The sequence below is a fragment of the Triturus cristatus genome, chromosome 12 (genome assembly GCF_964204655.1).
Source record: "Triturus cristatus chromosome 12, aTriCri1.1, whole genome shotgun sequence".
Classification (NCBI taxonomy): domain Eukaryota; kingdom Metazoa; phylum Chordata; class Amphibia; order Caudata; family Salamandridae; genus Triturus; species Triturus cristatus.
The window spans coordinates 724,655,666-724,673,789 of record NC_140595.1 but is presented as its reverse complement, the minus strand read 5'-3'; the positions used below and the strand labels follow the sequence as shown (position 1 = coordinate 724,673,789).

Below are 18,124 nucleotides of genomic sequence, written 5' to 3'. Positions count from 1 at the left end.
ACTCTGTTTTTGCGCTGCTTTTAGTCTACGACCCATATTACAGAAGTCAACCATCTCTGAGTATTTGGGACTCCTTTGTAAGTGCCTTATCTTTAATCCTTGAAAAGCTCTATAATAAAGGGGTCTGTCAAAGATTGCTTGAATGGAAGATAAAAGAAGGCCCACTTGTCTCACCAAATGCAGTAGAGAAACCTGATGTTTTACTCATGTTATCCTTAGTTCAGTTTTTGTTAGACCTGGCATCCTTAAGGTGGCCTACCAGCAACCTTTTTGCTTTTCACCTCACGTTTTGCTGTATCTTTATGTTGGCCTTAGGACTCTAATCACTTTATCACTACTGTGAGAAAGTGGCTCTGTATATACTGTTCCCAAATAGGTACAGTGTGCACAGAGTCCCCAGTCCCCAGAGGTTTGGCAGAGGCTAAAGTTAGATATAACCTTACTCTCTAAAGTGGTAGCTTGCCGAGCAGTAAGGCAGTATCAGAGTACAGTGTAAAACATTTGTTGTACACACTCAGTCAGCAAATGGTCTCACACACTCAAGAACTGAACTCTAGGCCATTGGTTTGCATACAAAAGATATTGTTGTTTTATTTTAGAACCAACAATAGGTATCAAAATATACTTTCTCAGAATGAGATGCTTTAGTTAAATACTTTGCAATAGGCAATTGACTTTTGCAGGTCATAGTTACAGTTTATTGCAATAGGCAACACAATTTGAATCACAATAATACATTGAGCTCAACGGGAATTTTAAGTTATATGCAATTAATTACTTTCAGGATTACTTTTCTAAATCCAGGACTGGATCCTAGATTCAGTCCTGGGACAGTTCTTGGAAACAAGTGAGTAAATTCGTTTTAGTTACTGTTGTGATTTTTAAGCAATATTTTGCTATTTTAAAAGTTGACACTTAGAAACTTTTGCTGATCAAATTACCAATGTTATCCTATGGAAGGAAATTCACTTAGCAGGTAAGTGGGGTTATGGTTACGTTTTCTAGGTCAGTGTTGGATCCTAGATCCAGCACTACTGTACCACCTGTAAGCAGTTGAGAAACTGCGTTTAAGTTATACAGGCGATTTTTAAGGAATATTTACATGTTTGCAAAATCGACACTTAGAAGAAATTTCACAGAAAAACAGTCAATGGTTTCCTATGGAAGAAAATTCAAGTTACGGGTAAAGTACGTTCTCGTTACTTTTGTAATCCAGTGCTGGGCTCCTAGGCTCAGTACTGGGACATCTATCTAAAACAGGTAAACAATTACGTTTTCACAGTTGGTACGATTTTTAAAGAATATTTGTAAGTTTAAAAAATCGACACTTAGAAAATTTTCAGCAAAAAGCAGGCAATGATATCCCATGGAAGGAAATTCGAGTTACTGGTAAGTACGGTTAAAATTACTTTTCAGGGTCAGTACCGAGCTCCAAGATGCAGCACTGAGGTCTCTCCTGATAACAGGTGAGTAAATCAGAATTCGTTGTTCGGCTGATTTTAGATGAATATTTTAAAGTTCCAAAACTCCACACCACTTAGAAGAATTTCCAAGTGAAACCACTCAATGTTAGCCTATGGAAGAAAAGTGAGTTATCGGCTTTTAGGTAAGTACTCGACTGGCAGAGTTATGGTTCTGGGCATAGACTCAGGGGTCTCCCAGGGGAGTCCCAGCCTACTTGCCAAGCCTTAAACTCCCCTTTTATTACATATAATTTACACCTAAGGTAGGCCCTAGGTAGTCCTAGGTGCATGATGCTATGGAAGTAAAAAATAAGATATGTACTTTGGTGGTTCGCGTGTCCTGTAAGTACCAAACAGTCTATTTCATTTTTCACTACTGTGAGGTCTACCCCTCTCATAGGTTAGCTCTGTGTATTCCCCTATACTTTTAATTTGGTAATTCCATATCGGAGAGGAGTAGCTTTATTTATTTATTGAAAATCCTACTTACTGGTGAGGTTGGATTTAACTTTACTATTTTAGAAATGCCACTTTTAGAGAGTGAACATGTCTCTGCACTTACTGCTCTATTTGCCTGAAACCTGGCCCCAATACACGTCTGGATTGGGCTGGGTGACAGCAAAATGTGTGCCTTCCCTCTAGAGAGCCACAACACAGGTCACTCAACTGCACCTGGGGGGTGAGCACCGCTCCCCCTCCACCCCCAATAGGTTCAAGAACGATAATTTATGTAAGTAAATACATTATAGCTACAGCTTATAATCATGCAAGTTTAAATCATTTGTTGTTAGATGGTTTAAATATTTGAAAGGATCTGTTTTTAATAGACATTTTACAAAAACCACTGGTACATTTGCTAATTCTGTAAAATTAACACCCAACTGCCGTGACATTGCCAACCACAATGCCGTGACTCGGATTCGAACCGAGGTTGCTGCGGCCACAACGCAGAGTACTAACCACTATACGATCACGGCGAGCTACTTGGGCTCGACGACATACAATGACATGGAGAATTTATAATTCGGAACACTCAGGGCTGTTCCTGTGATAGGCTGGATGTATTCATTGCTTCCTCATTCCTCATTCAGAGGCTGCGTCTCCTCAGTGGTTGATAGGCTGAAACCGTTTCCTGGCCGCCTGCTTGTGAAATGCCAGGAGTCAAAGATCACACATTACACTTGCGGACCTGTGATGGGACACCAATGCAGAGAAACCCACCTGGCACAGGCCTTTTATTCTGACTATTAGACCTGCATCTTCCCTGCACCTTTCAAGCCATTTGTATGTGAAGCAAGAAAGAGTTAGAGAGTGATCCATCTACACTTTTATAGGGAGGATGTCGCCGTGAGCTCCTCCCAGCTAATCACACGAACAGCAGAAAAGCAAGATAAATACACAGTTGAGGGGTGGGCTGCATGGTTATGTTTTTGAGTAAATATTGAAACTGACCTCAGTGGCTCATTAGCAGAGCTGCGGCTAATGACTGGTGCCAAATCATGATGAAGCAAGCACCATGGCTCGTAGGGGACCCACAACACGCTTTTCTTAGCTCACTGAATTAAAGTATAAACTTCCGCCGTGTGTGAGTGGTAAAGGCTTGTTAATATGGTTCCTTTTCCAATTCAAGTCTGACAACAAGAGGCAGGAACCACGTGGCTTTGGAAGCTCAGGAAAGTAGCCACCAACCACAGAGAAAGAGAGAACTGGCAGTATGAGAGGTGGAGAAAACAGAAGCGGGAGCAAGGAGCTCAAATGAGATTGATGGCGTTTAAATAGAGCGCGTAAAGGAACAGTTACACAGCTAAGAAATGGGAAAGACAGACTAGGGAAAAAAACACAGAAAGAGCCTGTAGATGAAATTCTCTTCCTGGGACAGCAGGTTAAGAGAAATTACACATGGGGAGGTTAAGCATGTAACACGGGGGAGAATAAAAAAGAAAATGCAGTTTTATGAAGTGTGTTTGCCAATCCAGCCAGCACTTTTGTTCTATTTCTCTCTTTGCGTCTTTTATTGGTAAAGTAACTTTCAAGTGCATGCGCAGGTATGAATGAGAGAGCAACCGTATAATAATTTGAAGCGTTTACACCAGTGCTAAAGTAGGAATGAGGTGTAGCAAAGACATGAAAGAGGTAGCGATAACAAATATGTGGAGAGGCAATAGTGACACAAAAATAAGCCACCTATTTATAAAACTGAAATGGAAGAAATACTAAAGGTTAACTTCTGAAATTGTAGCCGATAATAAAAAGATTCTCGTTGTTGGCAGGATTCGAACCTGCGCGGGGATACCCCAATGGATTTCTAGTCCATCGCCTTAACCACTCGGCCACAACAACTTGCTGTAAGCTGCCTACAAATATTTTGTTTGAAAGTTTTGAAGTTTTCCCACATCAAAGTACTGATATTCTGCAATGCGCTTTTTAAAAACAATGTTTTTTTCATCATGCACGTTCTGTCCTAAAAATAAAAATTGCATGAGTATATCTCTGGATCTGTAAAAGGATACGCTTGCATTCAAACTCTCTTGTGGCACTCAAGTTTTTTGGACCCTCTTGCACTCTGTTTTTGTGCTGCTTTTAGTCTACGACCCATATTACAGAAGTCAACCATCTCTGATTATTTGGGACTCCTTTGTAAGTGCCTTATCTGTAATCCTTGAAAAGCTCTATAATAAAGGGGTCTGTCAAAGATTGCTTGAATGGAAGATAAAAGAAGGCCCACTTGTCTCACCAAATGCAGTAGAGAAACCTGATGTTTTACTCATGTTATCCTTAGTTCAGTTTTTGTTAGACCTGGCATCCTTAAGGTGGCCTACCAGCAACCTTTTTGCTTTTCACCTCACGTTTTGCTGTATCTTTATGTTGGCCGTAGGACTCTAATCACTTTATCACTACTGTGAGAAAGTGGCTCTGTATATACTGTTCCCAAATAGGTACAGTGTGCACAGAGTCCCCAGTCCCCAGAGGTTTGGCAGAGGCTAAAGTTAGATATAACCTTACTCTCTAAAGTGGTAGCTTGCCGAGCAGTAAGGCAGTATCAGAGTACAGTGTAAAACATTTGTTGTACACACTCAGTCAGCAAATGGTCTCACACACTCAAGAACTGAACTCTAGGCCATTGGTTTGCATACAAAAGAAATTGTTGTTTTATTTTAGAACCAACAATAGGTATCAAAATATACTTTCTCAGAATGAGATGCTTTAGTTAAATACTTTGCAATAGGCAATTGACTTTTGCAGGTCATAGTTACAGTTTATTGCAATAGGCAACACAATTTGAATCACAATAATACATTGAGCTCAATGGGAATTTTAAGTTATATGCAATTAATTACTTTCAGGATTACTTTTCTAAATCCAGGACTGGATCCTAGATTCAGTCCTGGGACAGTTCTTGGAAACAAGTGAGTAAATTCGTTTTAGTTACTGTTGTGATTTTTAAGCAATATTTTGCTATTTTAAAAGTTGACACTTCGAAACTTTTGCTGATCAAATTACCAATGTTATCCTATGGAAGGAAATTCACTTAGCAGGTAAGTGGGGTTATGGTTACGTTTTCTAGGTCAGTGTTGGATCCTAGATCCAGCACTACTGTACCACCTGTAAGCAGTTGAGAAACTGCGTTTAAGTTATACAGGCGATTCTTAAGGAATATTTACATGTTTGCAAAATCGACACTTAGAAGAAATTTCACAGAAAAACAGTCAATGGTTTCCTATGGAAGAAAATTCAAGTTACGGGTAAAGTACGTTCTCGTTACTTTTGTAATCCAGTGCTGGGCTCCTAGGCTCAGTACTGGGACATCTATCTAAAACAGGTAAACAATTACGTTTTCACAGTTGGTACGATTTTTAAAGAATATTTGTAAGTTTCAAAAATCGACACTTAGAAAATTTTCAGCAAAAAGCAGGCAATGATATCCCATGGAAGGAAATTCGAGTTACTGGTAAGTACGGTTAAAATTACTTTTCAGGGTCAGTACCGAGCTCCAAGATGCAGCACTGAGGTCTCTCCTGATAACAGGTGAGTAAATCAGAATTCGTTGTTCGGCTGATTTTAGATGAATATTTTAAAGTTCCAAAACTCCACACCACTTAGAAGAATTTCCAAGTGAAACCACTCAATGTTAGCCTATGGAAGAAAAGTGAGTTATCGGCTTTTAGGTAAGTACTCGACTGGCAGAGTTATGTTTCTGGGCATAGACTCAGGGGTCTCCCAGGGGAGTCCCAGCCTACTTGCCAAGCCTTAAACTCCCCTTTTATTACATATAATTTACACCTAAGGTAGGCCCTAGGTAGTCCTAGGTGCATGATGCTATGTAAGTAAAAAATAAGATATGTACTTTGGTGGTTCGCGTGTCCTGTAAGTACCAAACAGTCTATTTCATTTTTCACTACTGTGAGGTCTACCCCTCTCATAGGTTAGCTCTGTGTATTCCCCTATACTTTTTATTTGGTAATTCCATATCGGAGAGGAGTAGCTTTATTTATTTATTGAAAATCCTACTTACTGGTGAGGTTGGATTTAACTTTACTATTTTAGAAATGCCACTTTTAGAGAGTGAACATGTCTCTGCACTTACTGCTCTATTTGCCTGAAACCTGGCCCCAATACACGTCTGGATTGGGCTGGGTGACAGCAAAATGTGTGCCTTCCCTCTAGAGAGCCACAACACAGGTCACTCAACTGCACCTGGGGGGTGAGCTCCGCTCCCCCTCCACCCCCAATAGGTTCAAGAACGATAATTTATGTAAGTAAATACATTATAGCTACAGCTTATAATCATGCAAGTTTAAATCATTTGTTGTTAGATGGTTTAAATATTTGAAAGGATCTGTTTTTAATAGACATTTTACAAAAACCACTGGTACATTTGCTAATTCTGTAAAATTAACACCCAACTGCCGTGACATTGCCAACCACAATGCCGTGACTCGGATTCGAACCGAGGTTGCTGCGGCCACAACGCAGAGTACTAACCACTATACGATCACGGCGAGCTACTTGGGCTCAACGACATACAATGACATGGAGAATTTATAATTCGGAACACTCAGGGCTGTTCCTGTGATAGGCTGGATGTATTCATTGCTTCCTCATTCCTCATTCAGAGGCTGCGTCTCCTCAGTGGTTGATAGGCTGAAACCGTTTCCTGGCCGCCTGCTTGTGAAATGCCAGGAGTCAAAGATCACAAATTACACTTGCGGACCTGTGATGGGACACCAATGCAGAGAAACCCACCTGGCACAGGCCTTCTATTCTGTCTATTAGACCTGCATCTTCCCTGCACCTTTCAAGCCATTTGTATGTGAAGCAAGAAAGAGTTAGAGAGTGATCCATCTACACTTTTATAGGGAGGATGTCGCCGTGAGCTCCTCCCAGCTAATCACACGAACAGCAGAAAAGCCAGATAAATACACAGTTGAGGGGTGGGCTGCATGGTTATGTTTTTGAGTAAATATTGAAACTGACCTCAGTGGCTCATTAGCAGAGCTGCGGCTAATGACTGGTGCCAAATCATGATGAAGCAAGCACCATGGCTCGTAGGGGACCCACAACACGCTTTTCTTAGCTCACTGAATTAAAGTATAAACTTCCGCCGTGTGTGAGTGGTAAAGGCTTGTTAATATGGTTCCTTTTCCAATTCAAGTCTGACAACAAGAGGCAGGAACCACGTGGCTTCGGAAGCTCAGGAAAGTAGCCACCAACCACAGAGAAAGAGAGAACTGGCAGTATGAGAGGTGGAGAAAACAGAAGCGGGAGCAAGGAGCTCAAATGAGATTGATGGCGTTTAAATAGAGCGCGTAAAGGAACAGTTACACAGCTAAGAAATGGGAAAGACAGACTAGGGAAAAAAACACAGAAAGAGCCTGTAGATGAAATTCTCTTCCTGGGACAGCAGGTTAAGAGAAATTACACATGGGGAGGTTAAGCATGTAACACAGGGGAGAATAAAAAAGAAAATGCAGTTTTATGAAGTGTGTTTGCCAATCCAGCCAGCACTTTTGTTCAATTTCTCTCTTTGCGTCTTTTATTGGTAAAGTAACTTTCAAGTGCATGCGCAGGTATGAATGAGAGAGCAAGCGTATAATAATTTGAAGCGTTTACACCAGTGCTAAAGTAGGAATGAGGTGTAGCAAAGACATGAAAGAGGTAGCGATAACAAATATGTGGAGAGGCAATAGTGACACAAAAATAAGCCACCTATTTATAAAACTGAAATGGAAGAAATACTAAAGGTTAACTTCTGAAATTGTAGCCGATAATAAAAAGATTCTCGTTGTTGGCAGGATTCGAACCTGCGCGGGGATACCCCCAATGGATTTCTAGTCCATCGCCTTAACCACTCGGCCACAACAACTTGCTGTAAGCTGCCTACAAATATTTTGTTTGAAAGTTTTGAAGTTTTCCCACATCAAAGTACTGATATTCTGCAATGCGCTTTTTAAAAACAATGTTTTTTTCATCATGCACGTTCTGTCCTAAAAATAAAAATTGCATGAGTATATCTCTGGATCTGTAAAAGGATACGCTTGCATTCAAACTCTCTTGTGGCACTCAAGTTTTTGGACCCTGTTGCACTCTGTTTTTGCGCTGCTTTTAGTCTACGACCCATATTACAGAAGTCAACCATCTCTGAGTATTTGGGACTCCTTTGTAAGTGCCTTATCTGTAATCCTTGAAAAGCTCTATAATAAAGGGGTCTGTCAAAGATTGCTTGAATGGAAGATAAAAGAAGGCCCACTTGTCTCACCAAATGCAGTAGAGAAACCTGATGTTTTACTCATGTTATCCTTAGTTCAGTTTTTGTTAGACCTGGCATCCTTAAGGTGGCCTACCAGCAACCTTTTTGCTTTTCACCTCACGTTTTGCTGTATCTTTATGTTGGCCTTAGGACTCTAATCACTCTATGACTACTGTGAGAAAGTGGCTCTGTATATACTGTTCCCAAATAGGTACAGTGTGCACAGAGTCCCCAGTCCCCAGAGGTTTGGCAGAGGCTAAAGTTAGATATAACCTTACTCTCTAAAGTGGTAGCTTGCCGAGCAGTAAGGCAGTATCAGAGTACAGTGTAAAACATTTGTTGTACACACTCAGTCAGCAAATGGTCTCACACACTCAAGAACTGAACTCTAGGCCATTGGTTTGCATACAAAAGATATTGTTGTTTTATTTTAGAACCAACAATAGGTATCAAAATATACTTTCTCAGAATGAGATGGTTTAGTTAAATACTTTGCAATAGGCAATTGACTTTTGCAGGTCATAGTTACAGTTTATTGCAATAGGCAACACAATTTGAATCACAATAATACATTGAGCTCAATGGGAATTTTAAGTTATATGCAATTAATTACTTTCAGGATTACTTTTCTAAATCCAGGACTGGATCCTAGATTCAGTCCTGGGACAGTTCTTGGAAACAAGTGAGTAAATTCGTTTTAGTTACTGTTGTGATTTTTAAGCAATATTTTGCTATTTTAAAAGTTGACACTTCGAAACTTTTGCTGATCAAATTACCAATGTTATCCTATGGAAGGAAATTCACTTAGCAGGTAAGTGGGGTTATGGTTACGTTTTCTAGGTCAGTGTTGGATCCTAGATCCAGCACTACTGTACCACCTGTAAGCAGTTGAGAAACTGCGTTTAAGTTATACAGGCGATTTTTAAGGAATATTTACATGTTTGCAAAATCGACACTTAGAAGAAATTTCACAGAAAAACAGTCAATGGTTTCCTATGGAAGAAAATTCAAGTTACGGGTAAAGTACGTTCTCGTTACTTTTGTAATCCAGTGCTGGGCTCCTAGGCTCAGTACTGGGACATCTATCTAAAACAGGTAAACAATTACGTTTTCACAGTTGGTACGATTTTTAAAGAATATTTGTAAGTTTCAAAAATCGACACTTAGAAAATTTTCAGCAAAAAGCAGGCAATGATATCCCATGGAAGGAAATTCGAGTTACTGGTAAGTACGGTTAAAATTACTTTTCAGGGTCAGTACCGAGCTCCAAGATGCAGCACTGAGGTCTCTCCTGATAACAGGTGAGTAAATCAGAATTCGTTGTTCGGCTGATTTTAGATGAATATTTTAAAGTTCTAAAAATCTACTCCACTTAGAAGAATTTCCAAGTGAAACCACTCAATGTTAGCCTATGGAAGAAAAGTGAGTTATCGGCTTTTAGGTAAGTACTCGACTGGCAGAGTTATGTTTCTGGGCATAGACTCAGGGGTCTCCCAGGGGAGTCCCAGCCTACTTGCCAAGCCTTAAACTCCCCTTTTATTACATATAATTTACACCTAAGGTAGGCCCTAGGTAGTCCTAGGTGCATGATGCTATGTAAGTAAAAAATAAGATATGTACTTTGGTGGTTCGCGTGTCCTGTAAGTACCAAACAGTCTATTTCATTTTTCACTACTGTGAGGTCTACCCCTCTCATAGGTTAGCTCTGTGTATTCCCCTATACTTTTTATTTGGTAATTCCATATCGGAGAGGAGTAGCTTTATTTATTTATTGAAAATCCTACTTACTGGTGAGGTTGGATTTAACTTTACTATTTTAGAAATGCCACTTTTAGAGAGTGATTATGTCTCTGCACTTACTGCTCTATTTGCCTGAAACCTGGCCCCAATACACGTCTGGATTGGGCTGGGTGACAGCAAAATTTGTGCCTTCCCTCTAGAGAGCCACAACACAGGTCACTCAACTGCACCTGGGGGGTGAGCTCCGCTCCCCCTCCACCCCCAATAGGTTCAAGAACGATAATTTATGTAAGTAAATACATTATAGCTACAGCTTATAATCATGCAAGTTTAAATCATTTGTTGTTAGATGGTTTAAATATTTGAAAGGATCTGTTTTTAATAGACATTTTACAAAAACCACTGGTACATTTGCTAATTCTGTAAAATTAACACCCAACTGCCGTGACATTGCCAACCACAATGCCGTGACTCGGATTCGAACCGAGGTTGCTGCGGCCACAACGCAGAGTACTAACCAATCCAATCCAAAATTTCTTTATTTCGGCCGATTAGGCCATAAAAGATAGAATCACACAATAAATTTAAAACAGTCACTAAAAATGCGAGCATGATAAAAGCAGTAAAATCAATGTACAAATGTTACGGACATCTAAACAATGGAATTCATTAAACAACACAGTTCTTATTTATATTAGACCTTATGTGCCACATAGCCGTTAAAAATTTTGCAACTGCAAACACTATGTGCGGATCAGTGTTCGTTTTCAGTATTCTGTACACCTGCTGATGACTCCTAATGCCCAGATTTCTGCATAGCGGGACTAGCCAGTATCTTCTAGGTCTGTTGTAAGCTGGGCAAAAGAACAAAATGTCGGTTTCTTCCTCATCATGGTTGCAGCAGCCTGGACAAATTTTATCATTCTTTACTGACCAGTTGTGGGTAAAGATTTTAATAGGGAGAGTCCCTAACCTCCATTGTATGAACAATTTTCTGGATAGGATGGGAAAAATAATGTCCATAAATCCCTCAAACTGATACTGGTCCTTGACAGTCAAAAATCGATCAGTCAGGGACCCTTTGTTAGATGCCGAGACCAGGGAGGCATAGCGTTGCTCCCTATATATACCCACAAGGCGTTTGCGGGAGACCCCGAGGCAGCCTTGCTCGGGCGCATCCCATAATTCGGGGAGTCCCAGCCTATAGAGTTCTTTCTTTATCGAGGCTAGCCAGGTAATTTTGTCGCAGGAATTCAGATTCATAACATGTACAAGCTCTTGCCTATAGTGTAGAAGCTCAACAGTGGACCAGAGCCTATGCCAGAACCTTAGTGGCATAAGTTCCAGGTCCTCTTTTATAGAGGGTAAACCCATATCCATTCTTAGGGGAAGAAGGGGTGTGCCTCGGGGGAGGGCCAGGAGACGCCTTAAAAAATTGTTTTCTGCATTAATGATTCCTGTGCCCGCCATGTATCCCCAGAGTTCTCCACCGTACGATGCGGCTGCTTTGGCTTGTGACTTGTACATTACAACTGCCGGGCTAATTGGTTTGTAGGTGGAGGAATTTGCTACCTTCAGAATTCCCCCGGACAGTTGTGCAAGTTTCATATGACTGATTGCTACGTGAGGTTCCCATGATAGGTTCTCATGCAGCGTTACCCCTAGGTACTGAAAGGTTTTTACTCTCTCCAGTGTAACTGAACTCAGGGATGGGTTTGGTCTAGTATTGGCTGAAGGGTTAAATATCATAAATTTGGTCTTCCCTGTGTTTATTTCCAGGCCGTGTTGGCTACAGAAAAGGCCAAAACCATCTAAAATCCGTTGAATCCCCATCGGGGATTTGGACAGCAGGAGGGTATCGTCCGCGAACATAATGGCCGGTACCCTCCTGCCGGCCAGAGACGGGGCGTCATTATCATGGACCTTGTCAAGATATGCAATTACATTGTTAACATAGAGGCAGAACAGGGTCGGGGCAAGGACACAACCCTGTCTGACCCCTCTATGAACTGGGAATTTAGATGTCAGCGCACCCGACCTTCCATACCTGACCTGTGCAAAGTTGTTTTCATGGAGCCTAATAATGGCGTTTAGTAGATGGGGTGGAACTCCCAGCCCCGTTAATGTCTCCCATAGTTTCTTCCTGGGGACCAGGTCAAAAGCTGACTTCAGGTCCACGAACACCATGTACAGCCTTCCCCTCTCAATGATCACTGTTTTCCAATATAGGAGTACGAGGCGGAAGATCTGATCCATGGTGGACGTGTTTTTCCGGAAGCCGGCTTGTAAGGGGCTGAGAATTTTATTTTCCTCCATCCACTCCATAAGATGGTTTAGGAGTAGGCGCGAGTAAATTTTCTGGGGGACATCTATGAGGCTTATTGGCCTGTAGTTGACTGGGAGCAGGGGCGAACCCTTTTTGAAAATGGGCACTATCTCAGCCCCCAGCCAAGTACAGGGAATCTCCATCCCACCCAGAATAGCGTTAAAGAGTGTAAGGAGATAAGGACCCCATATGTCTGCGTATGAGCGAAAAAGATCGCCAGGCAACCTGTCAAGACCAGGGGCCTTCCCCCTCGAAAGGGTTAGAATAACATTGACCACCTCGGAGAGAGTAAATTCCAGGGCTGGTACTGGGGCAGGAGCAACAGTAGAGATCATGTCCCTCCCACCATCAATTTGAGGTGGTTCCTGGTATAATTGGGCAAAATGGGCCTCCCAGACGGATGCTGCAATATTTGGCTCAATTGCAGCTTTGGGGTCCGGCATACCAGTATTCACCAGGGACCAAAATTTCCTCAGATCTTTTGCTTCCAGTGCTGATGTTAAATCCTGCCATTTATTCCAATCCCATTCGGCTCGTGCCACTGCCAAAGTTTTCTTGTAGATTCGTCTAAGCTCAGCAAGTTTGCTCTTATCCGATCCTTTTTTAACACACTTCAGGAGTTCGGACTTAGCCCTTTTACAAGATGTATTATACCAGGTTGGAGTTCGAGTTGTATTTTTCCTTGGGGGTAACACTGGGTAAAAGACCTCACCTAAAAGGGCCACCAATTCCTCGTGTATGTGGGCTAATTTCTTATTGAATTCCAAGTTTCTTGGCTGTGAAATTAGGTTGTCCGTTTCTATTAGCTTCGGGAGTGCTAGCCGAAAAATCTTGCTCAGGGACTCTTCGGAGCTCGCCAGTTTCCCCCATTTGATCCTACGTCTATTGGAACTAATTATCAAGTTCCCGGGATCTTTGTTGGGCTTAGCGGCGAGTGATCGATCAGCACCTTTAGGGTGCGCCATATACATCACAAGTGCATTATGATCACTGTCCGTTCTTGGTATTATTCTAAAATCCTGAACCATGGGCCAGAGACTAATATCTACAAAGATGTAATCTAACCTGGATTCTTGGTTCACCCTGTTAAAAGTACATGCGGAGGGAGTATCTGAGGTACTGCGGCCATTACATGCCCTTAGGGAAAAATTTAGCGTTAAGGACAGGATTTGTACTACTAGGGGCGACCAGATTTTGACATATGGCGATTGACAACGCGGTACGCCCCAGAGGTCGTCTTCCGCAACGAGGGCTCCTTCCTTAAGGCCTTCTAAGGGCTCAAAATGGCAATTCAGGTCGCCTCCCAAGACTATCTTAAAGTCATTAGGGAGGGTGACCAAAAAGCAAGTAAGATCGTCAAGTGTGGGAGATTCCATGGCCAGCTTGGTGGGACGGGAGTATACATTGATTATTGCTAAACTCGAAGCGTTAGGCCACCTGAGTAGAACACACTGGATGTCCTGCGAACGCGTCGGTAAGCTCTCCGCATTACACCCAATGTGACTAGCCACCCAGATCGCCAACCCTCCGGAGGGCCTCCCTCTGCCTGACCAAATCGCGTTTATTTCAAACACAGCATACCCCACTCTGGATAGTGGTTCCCTTGCCCATGTCTCTTGAAAGAGGCAAATGTCGCTGGTAGCTATCAGCGACTCCCAGTCGCTCGTGTCAAGTTTATTGACAATGCCAGCGACATTCCAAGAAAGAACCTTTAAGGGGATGTCAAGCGGGTCAGGGACACTTCCAGCACTTTCGAGCGGGGCAGCATCCAATGGTGCAGCCGTAGGACTGGGCAGGAATGTTTCCTCAGTAGATAATTCCATCGGGTCTGCTTTATGATGCGATGGGACTGACAATTTTAGCTTGTTGTTAGTGCCACCCAGGACAATTTTAATTTTAGATGATTCAGTTTCTTGACCGTGGGGGTTAATAGATGTCAAGTTCACCCATTGGGGGGCACCATATTCTTGAGTGGCGATATCTATTTCGCATGCGCCATGCCCCTGACCCTTAGAGAGTCAATCTATCTGTTCAAGACAGCTGTATCTACTGGGATGGAAAAGGTTACCAAAGTTTGTGCATGAAGCATTACGGGTGGGCCTGACTCTACGGCCATCAGCGGCCGGTCCAACCCGGGTCCAACCATTGTCAATGTTCAAAATTGGCTTAAAAGTATTAGGATAAAAATATGACAGGTGGACCACTTCAATAGATGTAGACCCTTTGTTCCCGGTCCAATTGCAAATATAGGACACAATTTTGGGGTTCCTGAAATTTACAATTATACAGTCACCAACACATTTCTTATCGGTGTGGCCGATCCAAGGGACTCTTCTAGCCATGAGAATTTCTCCCCTAGTATTAGGTGGTAATGGCCTGTGAGTGTTAAGCCAACTAGTGACCTTGTTGTGTAAAGAATCATATGGTTCCACCACGGTTCCCTCAAACGGGGGTACTCCCTTCAGGACAACAGAATAGGCAGCAGCCTCGGGAGGCAGATTTACCACTTTGCGCCGATCTTGTAGACTGTCTTGCCTATCTGTAGGGTTCCTTGCGTCATTTGATGATTTTACCTGATTAGAACCAGAGCCCGTACCAGATGAGTTCAGCCTACTGGTGGATCCTGTGACGGGTTGGTGGTTGCGGGGTAGTGCAGAGGCGGGTTTTGGGAAAGGAGCCGGCTGCACATTTTCCAATGAGGTGGCTGTCAGGGGTACAGGGGACGAGATGATGGAATTTGAAGGTAAGTTAGATAAATTGGGAGCCCCTATGGAGTGCCCACCTACTGCGTGCATACCTGCTCTTTGGTCTGATACTAAACCTAGTAATCCCCTACGCAAATCTATTAGGCAGATTTCAATGTTGGCCAGACGGTCTTCTAGGGGATTAAGCAGTTCCCTCAGTAGAGTGCGTAATTCAGAGAACATACTATCATACATCCCGGCAGCGTTTTGTTGGCTAGGAGGATTTTTTTCCGGGGTATGTTGGTGGATGGCTTCGTGTATACGGGATGAGACCGGCCCTTTGCTAACTATGTCCTGTTTAGTTCCCCTAGCTCTAGGGTTGACTTTAGTAGCTTTAGGATTACCCCCCCTAGTTTTGTGGGCCCTTTTATCCATTTTCGGGATTGCTCCCTCCTTCTCCCGCTGTGTGGGCTGAGTCTGGGCCTTGGTATTGCTTATAGTCTGCTCAATGACAGCTACCTCAGCAATGGTGTGTACTAAGGGGCCCTTACAGTTTGGGAGAGGTAGGATGCTAAGCTCTGCATGCTCGGAATTTTCACAATCAATAAAGGAGGTGATGGAGCAGTTAGTTTCAGATAGGTCTGGAAGAGCATGCAGCCCAACTTCACCCCCTGCCGGAAGTGTTGTAAGATTTGGTGGCTTGGCGGGGGTGGGAACGTGCGCGATGGGTCCCAGGGAGGATCTCCTCACCCAGTCTATTTCTTGGGAGATACGTCTTTCAAGAATGGAGATCTCATCCACGAGAAGGGACCCAGCTTTAGCAAAGTACGTATCCAAAGTACCTGTTGGCCTTCCCGTCGCCATGGCACTCTTGCTCCTAGTTTCTCTCGTGGTCATAATGTCACCGGCAGCGCCTGGTGTGTGATGGATTGCGGACAGGCTGGGGTGCCCCGCGCCCTCCCTCGTCCGTCCTCGAACGGCCTCAAACGGCCCGCTCTTTGCCCGGTCTTCGCTCCGGGCGCGTTCCGCTGGCGCGTTCGGGGAGTAGGCTTATACTGGGGGGAGGGGTCAATAAAGGGGCGGGACCGGGAAGAGACACCAGGTTGTCAGAGGGCACCCTGGTCCTCGCAGTCCCGGTCTCTCGAGTTCCGCAGCGGCCTCTCCGCAGGCAGCGCGACTTCCCCTCCGGTCCAGCAACAGGATAAAGACCAACTCCAAAGTATTCCTCCGTCCGTGGCAAAGTTCAGCGAGCGGCACCCGCGAAGCGGGGGCCGCGAGGATTGATGTAGGCAATAGGGGCGGGACCAGGAAGAGACACCAGGTGTGCCGAGTAAGGTTGTCAGAGGGCACCCTGGTCCTCGCAGTCCCGGTCTCTCGAGTTCCGCAGCGGCCTCTCCGCAGGCAGCGCGACTTCCCCTCCGGTCCAGCAACAGGATAAAGACCAACTCCAAAGTATTCCTCCGTCCGTGGCAAAGTTCAGCGAGCGGCACCCGCGAAGCGGGGGCCGCGAGGATTGATGTAGGCAATAGGGGCGGGACCGGGAAGAGACACCAGGTGTGCCGAGTAAGGTTGTCAGAGGGCACCCTGGTCCTCGCAGTCCCGGTCTCTCGAGTTCCGCAGCGGCCTCTCCGCAGGCAGCGCGACTTCCCCTCCGGTCCAGCAACAGGATAAAGACCAACTCCAAAGTATTCCTCCGTCCGTGGCAAAGTTCAGCGAGCGGCTCCCGCGAAGCGGGGGCCGCGAGGATTGATGTAGGCAATAGGGGCGGGACCGGGAAGAGACACCAGGTGTGCCGAGTAAGGTTGTCAGAGGGCACCCTGGTCCTCGCAGTCCCGGTCTCTCGAGTTCCGCAGCGGCCTCTCCGCAGGCAGCGCGACTTCCCCTCCGGTCCAGCAACAGGATAAAGACCAACTCCAAAGTATTCCTCCGTCCGTGGCAAAGTTCAGCGAGCGGCTCCCGCGAAGCGGGGGCCGCGAGGATTGATGTAGGCAATAGGGGCAGGACCGGGAAGAGACACCAGGTGTGCCGAGTAAGGTTACAGCTTATAATCATGCAAGTTTAAATCATTTGTTGTTAGATGGTTTAAATATTTGAAAGGATCTGTTTTTAATAGACATTTTACAAAAACCACTGGTACATTTGCTAATTCTGTAAAATTAACACCCAACTGCCGTGACATTGCCAACCACAATGCCGTGACTCGGATTCGAACCGAGGTTGCTGCGGCCACGACGCAGAGTACTAACCACTATACGATCACGGCGAGCTACTTGGGCTCAACGACATACAATGACATGGAGAATTTATAATTCGGAACACTCAGGGCTGTTCCTGTGATAGGCTGGATGTATTCATTGCTTCCTCATTCCTCATTCAGAGGCTGCGTCTCCTCAGTGGTTGATAGGCTGAAACCGTTTCCTGGCCGCCTGCTTGTGAAATGCCAGGAGTCAAAGATCACACATTACACTTGCGGACCTGTGATGGGACACCAATGCAGAGAAACCCACCTGGCACAGACCTTCTATGCTGTCTATTAGACCTGCATCTTCCCTGCACCTTTCAAGCCATTTGTATGTGAAGCAAGAAAGAGTTAGAGAGTGATCCATCTACACTTTTATAGGGAGGATGTCGCCGTGAGCTCCTCCCAGCTAATCACACGAACAGCAGAAAAGCAAGATAAATACACAGTTGAGGGGTGGGCTGCATGGTTATGTTTTTGAGTAAATATTGAAACTGACCTCAGTGGCTCATTAGCAGAGCTGCGGCTAATGACTGGTGCCAAATCATGATGAAGCAAGCACCATGGCTCGTAGGGGACCCACAACACGCTTTTCTTAGCTCACTGAATTAAAGTATAAACTTCCGCCGTGTGTGAGTGGTAAAGGCTTGTTAATATGGTTCCTTTTCCAATTCAAGTCTGACAACAAGAGGCAGGAACCACGTGGCTTCGGAAGCTCAGGAAAGTAGCCACCAACCACAGAGAAAGAGAGAACTGGCAGTATGAGAGGTGGAGAAAACAGAAGCGGGAGCAAGGAGCTCAAATGAGATTGATGGCGTTTAAATAGAGCGCGTAAAGGAACAGTTACACAGCTAAGAAATGGGAAAGACAGACTAGGGAAAAAAACACAGAAAGAGCCTGTAGATGAAATTCTCTTCCTGGGAC

At 44.1% G+C, this 18,124-nt stretch overlaps 5 non-coding genes across 5 annotated transcripts; all 5 read right to left on the bottom strand.

Moving 5' to 3' along the window:
• Nucleotides 1–2,368: 2,368 nt before the first annotated feature.
• On the bottom strand, nt 2,369–2,440 carry TRNAH-GUG (transfer RNA histidin (anticodon GUG)). The gene has a single exon. It is a non-coding gene; the product is annotated as a tRNA-His (tRNA).
• A 1,281-nt stretch (nt 2,441–3,721) lies between these two features.
• TRNAS-AGA (transfer RNA serine (anticodon AGA)) lies at nt 3,722–3,803 on the bottom strand. The gene has a single exon. It is a non-coding gene; the product is annotated as a tRNA-Ser (tRNA).
• Nucleotides 3,804–6,391: 2,588 nt separating this feature from the next.
• TRNAH-GUG (transfer RNA histidin (anticodon GUG)) lies at nt 6,392–6,463 on the bottom strand. Its single transcript has one exon. It is a non-coding gene; the product is annotated as a tRNA-His (tRNA).
• A 1,281-nt stretch (nt 6,464–7,744) lies between these two features.
• On the bottom strand, nt 7,745–7,827 carry TRNAS-AGA (transfer RNA serine (anticodon AGA)). The gene has a single exon. It is a non-coding gene; the product is annotated as a tRNA-Ser (tRNA).
• Nucleotides 7,828–17,152: 9,325 nt separating this feature from the next.
• Nucleotides 17,153–17,224, bottom strand: TRNAH-GUG (transfer RNA histidin (anticodon GUG)). The gene has a single exon. It is a non-coding gene; the product is annotated as a tRNA-His (tRNA).
• Between the last annotated feature and the right edge of the window lie 900 nt (nt 17,225–18,124).